This window comes from Mauremys reevesii, linkage group 1, assembly GCF_016161935.1.
Source record: "Mauremys reevesii isolate NIE-2019 linkage group 1, ASM1616193v1, whole genome shotgun sequence".
Classification (NCBI taxonomy): Eukaryota; Metazoa; Chordata; order Testudines; family Geoemydidae; genus Mauremys; species Mauremys reevesii.
Window position 1 is genome coordinate 75501827 of NC_052623.1, and position 7180 is coordinate 75509006.

General features: G+C 43.4%; 1 long non-coding RNA gene across 3 annotated transcripts in view; it reads left to right on the forward strand.

Annotated features, from left to right (window-relative positions):
• Window positions 1-6673, forward strand: part of LOC120389112 — a 43119-nt gene extending 36446 nt beyond the window's left edge. For 2 of the 3 annotated variants that reach the window (XR_005590773.1, XR_005590772.1), the window contains exons 3-5: window positions 2850-2903; window positions 4464-4719; window positions 6133-6673. This is a non-coding gene — a long non-coding RNA (uncharacterized LOC120389112). Of the gene's footprint in view, window positions 1-2849; window positions 2904-4463; window positions 4720-6108 lie in introns of all 3 variants that reach the window. The other variant, XR_005590774.1, reaches the window with a different exon arrangement.
• Window positions 6674-7180: the final 507 nt, after the last annotated feature.

Sequence of the window (7180 nt, forward strand, 5' to 3'; positions counted from 1 at the left end):
CAGTGTTACCAGATCTAAGCTAGTAATTAAGCTTAGAAGTGTCCATGCAGGTCCCCACATCTGTACCCTAAAGTTCAGAGTGTGGGAGGAACCTGGACAATACCCCATTGCTAAAAATAGTCCTTTTAAACTCATAACACTGCCTAGGGTTTACACAGGCCATGTCTCCACATTAGAGAAGTTATGCACAGTCCCACAATAATACATAAACTTTGAAGATATAATACAAGGCACTCCAAAACTATTTCAAATTAATTCAATAAAAGCTCCCAAAAATATTGCAGGAAGTTGACACATCTGCCACACCTTAACAATGGGATATTACTACAGGAAGGATAACAGCTGAAAGAGATGGGGTTCACTTGACCAAGAAGCATAAGGGCATCTTTGAACTAGGTTCAAAGGGGGCAGGTGACAAAAGTTCATAGGTAGGTATATGTAGCAGGGTGAACCTCTGCTCCTGCCCTGAGGGGTTTAAAAGCAGCCTGGCAGGGCTTGAGAGCGGCTGCTCTCAAGGCTGGGCTGATTAAGGAAGTGACTGCAGGTGAGGCCACACCCCAAACTGAGTGACAGCTGGCCCCTATAAAAGGCCAGGGAAGCCAGAAGCACTCAGTCTTTCTCTGTTTCTAGAGGCAGATGGGCCTGGCTGCAGGGAACTGAGACAAGGTACCTAGGGTGAAGCAGGGCTGGGGAAAGGTTGAGGAGCTGGGGAGCTCCAGCCTAGAAAGCCCCAGGCTGCGGCCTATCGAAGGGCCAACTGGTACTGGGGGTTGCAGAGGGCAGCCCAGGGGTAGGCCAAGGCAGCAGGTCCAAACCCCTTTGCCTGTGATGAGTAGGCTGATACTGCAGTCTGCCCCAGGACGTGGGGCTAGACAATGACTGGCAGTAGCCATATACTGAGGCAAGGTGGGGATAGAGGGTGAGGGTTCCCTGAGGGGGGGAGACCCTGAAAGAAAGGGGTTACTGCTAGGGGGCAGCACCCCATGTAAAAGGGCACTGGGTCCAAGGCGGATCACGGGGGCCTGAAGACAGGCGGATCACCGGCCTGCAGAGGGCGCTCTGGACTGGAACTGAGCTAATTCCCAGAAGCACCAGTAGGAGGCGCCGCAGGGGTGAGTCCGACCCATTACAGTATATAAAAAAAGTAATCTTAATAAAGGGCTAGGTGTTGGGGGTGGGAGAATGGAAAGGGTCATAGAGGCAACCAGAGGGATAACAATGGGGGAATTTGCTCAACAGCTTAGCTATCTACATACAAATGCAAGGAGTATGGGGAATAAACATGAAGAACTGAAAATATTAGTACATAAGCAACATTATGACTTAATTGGTAATACAGAGACTTAATGGGACAAATTTCATGGCTGGAATATTGACATAGAGGTTAAACAGGCAGGAAGCAAAGGGTAGAGGTGTTGCATTACACATCAAAAATGTATTCAGTCCAGAAGGAAGCAAGAAGCAGACCAGTAGAAAGTCTATAGATGATGATAAAAGGGGAAGAAAAAAGGGCAATGTCATGGTAGGGAGGTCTACTATAAATCACCAAATCAGAAGGAGGAGGCGGATGAAGCATTTCTAGAACAAATAACTGACATAACCAAAATACAAGACCTGGAAATAACTACCCATAAATATGCTGGAAAAGCAATACGGCAAAACACAAAGTGTCCAATAATTTTTGGAATGTATTGGTGACAACTTTTTGTTTCAAAAGGTGGAACACGTAACCAAAGGACAGACATTTTAGACTTCAGACTGACTAACAGAGGAATTGGTTGAAAATCGGAAGGTGGAGGTCAATTTTGATGAAATTCATCAGGAAATCATAGATTTCATGATTCCAAGAAAAGAAAGGAGTGAGAGCAGCTGAATAAGGACAATGGTATTAAAAAAAAAAAGAAGCAGATTTTAACAATTTCAGAGAACTGATAGCTAAGGACCCATTGGAGGAAAATCTGAAGAAAAGGAGTTCAGGAGAGCTTCCTAAAAGAGATAATATTAAAGGCAAAATAGCAAACTGTCCTGATTTTATATATGAATAAACAATAGTAAGAGGCCAATGTAACTCCATCAGGAGTTCTTAAATGACTTGAAAATCCAAAAACAAGTTCTACAAAAAGTGGAAACATGGACAAATTTCTAAGGATAAATACAAAATAATAGCACAAGAATGTAGGAACAAAATCAGAAAGAGTAAGGCAGAAAATGAGTTACACCTAGCATGGGACATACAAGACAATAAGAAGAGATTCTATAAAAAACATTAGGAGCAATAAAGATGTGTAGGTCTCGTATTTGGCAGGGAAGGAGAACTAATCATGGAGAATATCAAGAAGATTGACGTGTTTAATGCCTATTTTGCTTCAGTCTTCTCTAAAAAATAATATAATAAATTGTGACCAGGTACTTAATTAAATTAATGTTAACAACCAGGCAAAAGAAATAGAGCTGAAATAAGGAAAGAATAGGTTAAAGAATATTTAGAAAAATTAGATGTATTCAGTTCATAGGAGCCTCATAAGTTCACCTTAGGATACTTAATGGACTAGCTGAAGCAATCTCAGAACCATTCGCAATTATCTTTCAGAAGTCATGAAGGACAGGTGAGGTCCCTGAGGTCAGAAAAACATAATACCTCTTTTTTTTTAAAAAAAAAAGGGGGGGGGAAGAGGACCCAGGGAATTACAGACCAATCAGCCTAACTTTAATATCTGGAAAGAGACAGGAACAAATTATTAATCAATTTGTAAGCATCTTGAGGATAATAGTCTTATATAAAGTAATAGCCAACATGGATTTGTCAAGAACAATTTATACCAAACCAACCTAACTTTCTTCCTTGACAGGATTACTGGCCTAATGGATAAGGGGAAGCCGTGGAATGATACATACTGTCTTTAGTACGTTTTTTAACATAGTCCCTACATAACATTTTCATAAGCAAACAACGGAAATACGGTCTAGATGAAATTACTTTAAAGTAGATGCAAAACTGATTGAAGGACCATACTCAAAAAGTGGTTATCAATAGTTCACTATCAAACTGAGAGGACATATCTGGTGGCGCTCCACAGGGGTCTGGTGTGTGTCCAGTACTATTCAATATTTTAATTAATTATTCGGATAAAGGAGTGTAGAGTATGCTTATAAAATTTGTGAATGACATCAAGCTGGGAGGAGTTGTTAGCACTTTGGAGAACATGATTAGAATTCAAAATGGCCTTGATAAAATGGAGAATTGGTCTGACATGAACAAGATGAAATTCAAGATAAATGCAAAGTACTGCCCTTGGGAGAAAATCAAATACACAACTACAAAATGGAGACTAACACACTAGGCAGTAGTACTGCTGAAGAGGATTGGGGGATAAGTGTCTCAGAAATTGAATATGAGTGAACAGTGTGGTGGGGTTGCAAACAAAATCTAATATCAATCTGGGGTTTATCAGCAGAACTATTATATATAAGACATAGGTGGAAGTTGTTCCATTCTACTGCGCACTGGTGAGTTACTGGGTCCAGTTCTGGGTGCCACATTTTAATAAAGATATGAACAAACTGCAAAGAGTTCAGAGGAGAGAAACACAAATGCTAAAAGGCTTAGAAAACCTGACCTTTGATGAAATATTAAAAAACAAAACAAAAAAACCTGGGCACTTTTACTCTTCAGAAAAGATGACTAAGGGGGGACCTGACAAAAGTTTTCATTTTTGTTAATTTCATATAAAGAGGACAGTGATCAATTGTCCTCCATGTCCACTGAAGTTAGGACAAGAAGTAATGAGCTTACTCTACAGCAAGTGAGATACAGGTTAGATATTAGGGGTGGGGAATTTCTAACTAAAAGGATAGTTAAGTACTAGAATAGGTTTCCATGAGAGGCTGTGAAATCCCTATCATTGGTGATTTTAAAGAACAGGTTACACAAACACCTGTCAGGAATTGTCTGGGTATGTTAGTTCTGCCTCTTCACAGGAGGCTGGAATAGATAACCTTTTTAGCCCTACATTTCTATGATTTCTTAAAGAGTAGGAACTACAGTAGGATATGCTGCTGTGCTGAGACTGGCACCTTTGTGTTTGGAAAAAAATGACATCATCTGAAAAATAAATAGGAACAATGTTACTCATTCAGGATTCCATTCAGAAGAAACAAATATAATAACATTTCATGTATGAGCAGTAATGTTTTTCATACTCAAGGGACTAGAAGCATTTTTAAAAGTAATGACTTAAATACTAGTAGTGGAGAGATACTGCAGGCAATATCTGCTAGGCAATTGCTCACACGCAACCTGAAGTCCTGAAAAGTAGTATTTATTTTGAGAGGAAATGTTGTCAAGAGCACCTGGTGAATTTCTGATTCTTTTTGCTACGTATAGAACTTAAGTACTCTGAAAAATAAAAGAATCAAGCATGTACAGATCAGCAAAAAAAATATTTTTCTTTGTCTATCTACAGAAAAAAAAAAAAACTTAACATGACTGTGGCTATCCTGTAGTTCAGGCGTTGGCAACCTCTGGCATGCAGCTCCCCAGGGTAAGCACCCTGGCAGGCCGGGACAGTTTGTTTGCCTGCTGCATCCGCAGATTCAGCCGATCGTGGCTCCCACTGACCGCAATTCACTGCTCCAGGCCAATGGGGGTGGCGGGAAGCCGCGGCCAGCGCATCCCTAGGCCCGCGCTGTTTTGGTACCAGCCTGACTCCACAGCATCTCGTAAGTTGGATCCTTCAGAGTCACTAAAGGGGTACAGTGCTCATGTGAATTTTCTACCTGCCTGATGATCAGGCCTCAACATTTTACTCCTGGGCGAATTCGGGGGGTAAAGGGGTGAGCACTGGGTGTAGGCATGGCTGAGAGCAAGGGAGAGACTTTGTCCCACTTGCTCGCTATTGCAGTCTATGTGGACCTGAGGAGGAGTAGCCCTGGCTGGTTCATCTGCTAGTCCTGCCTAGGCTGGGTGTGGGAGGGGACTTCCTCTTCCTCTGCATGGGCTGTTCTTGGGACTGGATCAGAACCACCCCGAGGAGCCTCCCCCAGCTGCAGGAAGGTCCACACTCCCACCTGATTCCTGCCCCCATCATTCCCCAGCAATGGGGGGAAGGGTCACTGTATGGGGAGCTGCCGCCCCCATCCATCCACTCCCTGTGCATCTGGACCCCCATATACATGCCCAGATGCCCCCACCTCTGAGTCCCCCACCACCACATCTGGACCCTGTGCACCCAGACTACCCCTTCTGAGGCCTCCCCGCACTTGAACCCCTCATCCCACTGAGCTCCAACCAGCTGCACCCAAATGCCCACACCACTAAGCCCCACTCCCCCATTACTCAGACCCCTCCACTGAGACTCATGCACTCAGACCCCTCTTGCCGAGGACCATCCCCTCCACAACCAGACCCCCCCATGCTGAGCCACAACCACCTTCACCTGGACCCTCCTGCAGAGTCCCATTCTCCATGCATCCAGAATCCACCAAACTAGCCCCTGTGCAACCAGGTCCCCACCACACCCAGACCCCACAGTGAGCCACTCTCACCTGGATCCATACTTGGATCCTGCTGTGCTGGGCAGTGCTACGTTTGCCCCACACCTGGGCAGTGCTACCTGTGTGTGAGAGATTCTGTCCCCCTCGCTCAATATTGTGGTACTCCTGGTGCAGAGGGATAGGGCCCCGGGGTCTTCCTGTTTTATTGCTGGAGCCTGAGCTCTAGAACCCTGCAGGGTGGAAGGGTCCCAGATCTCCAGCTCTATTCCAAGCCCAGAAGTCTTCACAGCAATGAAACAGCCCTGCAGCCTGAGCCCAAGTCAGCTGGCACTGGCTAGCTGCAGTTTTTTTTGTTTTTTTTTTTGCTGTGTAGACATACCCTGACTTTTGCTAACTTTGCTTTATATCAGCAAGGCTTGCCCACTATTTTAGCTCAGGCCTCTAATACAAGGGCTTATATCTCAGGCTCTCTTCCTACTACAGATGTGGTAATAATGTGTTATTTTCACAAATAAAATATGCAGATTTTTGCAAAATTGTGTGTAGATTTTTTAATTTTTTGGAACAGAATTCCCTCAGGAGTAACATTTCTTTCCCAACTCTGTCCTTGACAAGTATTCCGAAAATGCATCCCTGCAGCTCCCCTGCATAGAAGAAAGAATGGGGAGGAGAGCAAAGTGTTTCCTTGTAAGGGGGATAACCCTAAAGATATTGTTGTGCAGCACCTTTAAGGACATTCAGCTGAAAAGACTATTCCTTTCCCCCTCCCCCGCCACGCACCCTAGCTACCTCTCAGAAGAATCAGGCATGCTTTCTGTATGTGTAGAACATCTCATCATTATCAACAAAGACTTGAGGATGTGAGAAGAAGAGGATTCACAGACTCTGCCCCCTGAGCAAGGAGTAGGGATCTGGCTGTCTTGGAACCACTACCCAACAGGCCCTAAAACAAAAGTCCCAAGATAAGGTGCACCTATGGCTGTAGAGTCAGTAGAATATGGCGCTCCAGACAACTTCACACTGAATTTCAATGACAGGATTTTCCATTTAACCTAGATTTTAAGCGAGGTTTGAGTGAGTGCTGTGGTGAATGTTATCAGTAAAATCTGCAAATTTAAAAGTCATTTGATTTTTTCCCATGCTCTTTCTACTGCTACAGAGAAGTAAGAAAAATTGAAAAGGTGGCATGTACTTTTGATTTGGATTATACAACCTTAGTCTAACTTTTCCATTAGAGATATTGTACTATACTCCATGTGGAATAGCTGCAGTTATGCATTGTTTTGGGTTTGGTTTGTATCTGGAATAAAGAGAAATAGATCAATGCTTTCCACTTTCTTTTAAAGGTGCTTCCCTAGAGTTACCAATGGCCCTTATAGTATTTCAAATGCATCTTTAATAAAACTTTTATGACACAATATACTTTTGAGCTTTCTGTTCTCCAAAAGGTTTCTGTACCCAGGTGATTTCTGAAGTGCCTTTACTGATCCCAGTTATCCAACCTCTCATTTATCAGAAACTATTGTATGTGAATGCAGTAGGCTACAGCTATGATAATACACCTCTACCCTGATATAACACTGTCCTCAGGAGCCAAAAAATCTTACCACATTATAGGTGAAACCGCGCTATATTGAACTTGCTTTGATCCACTGGAGCACGCAGCCCCCCTCCCCTACCCTCCCCT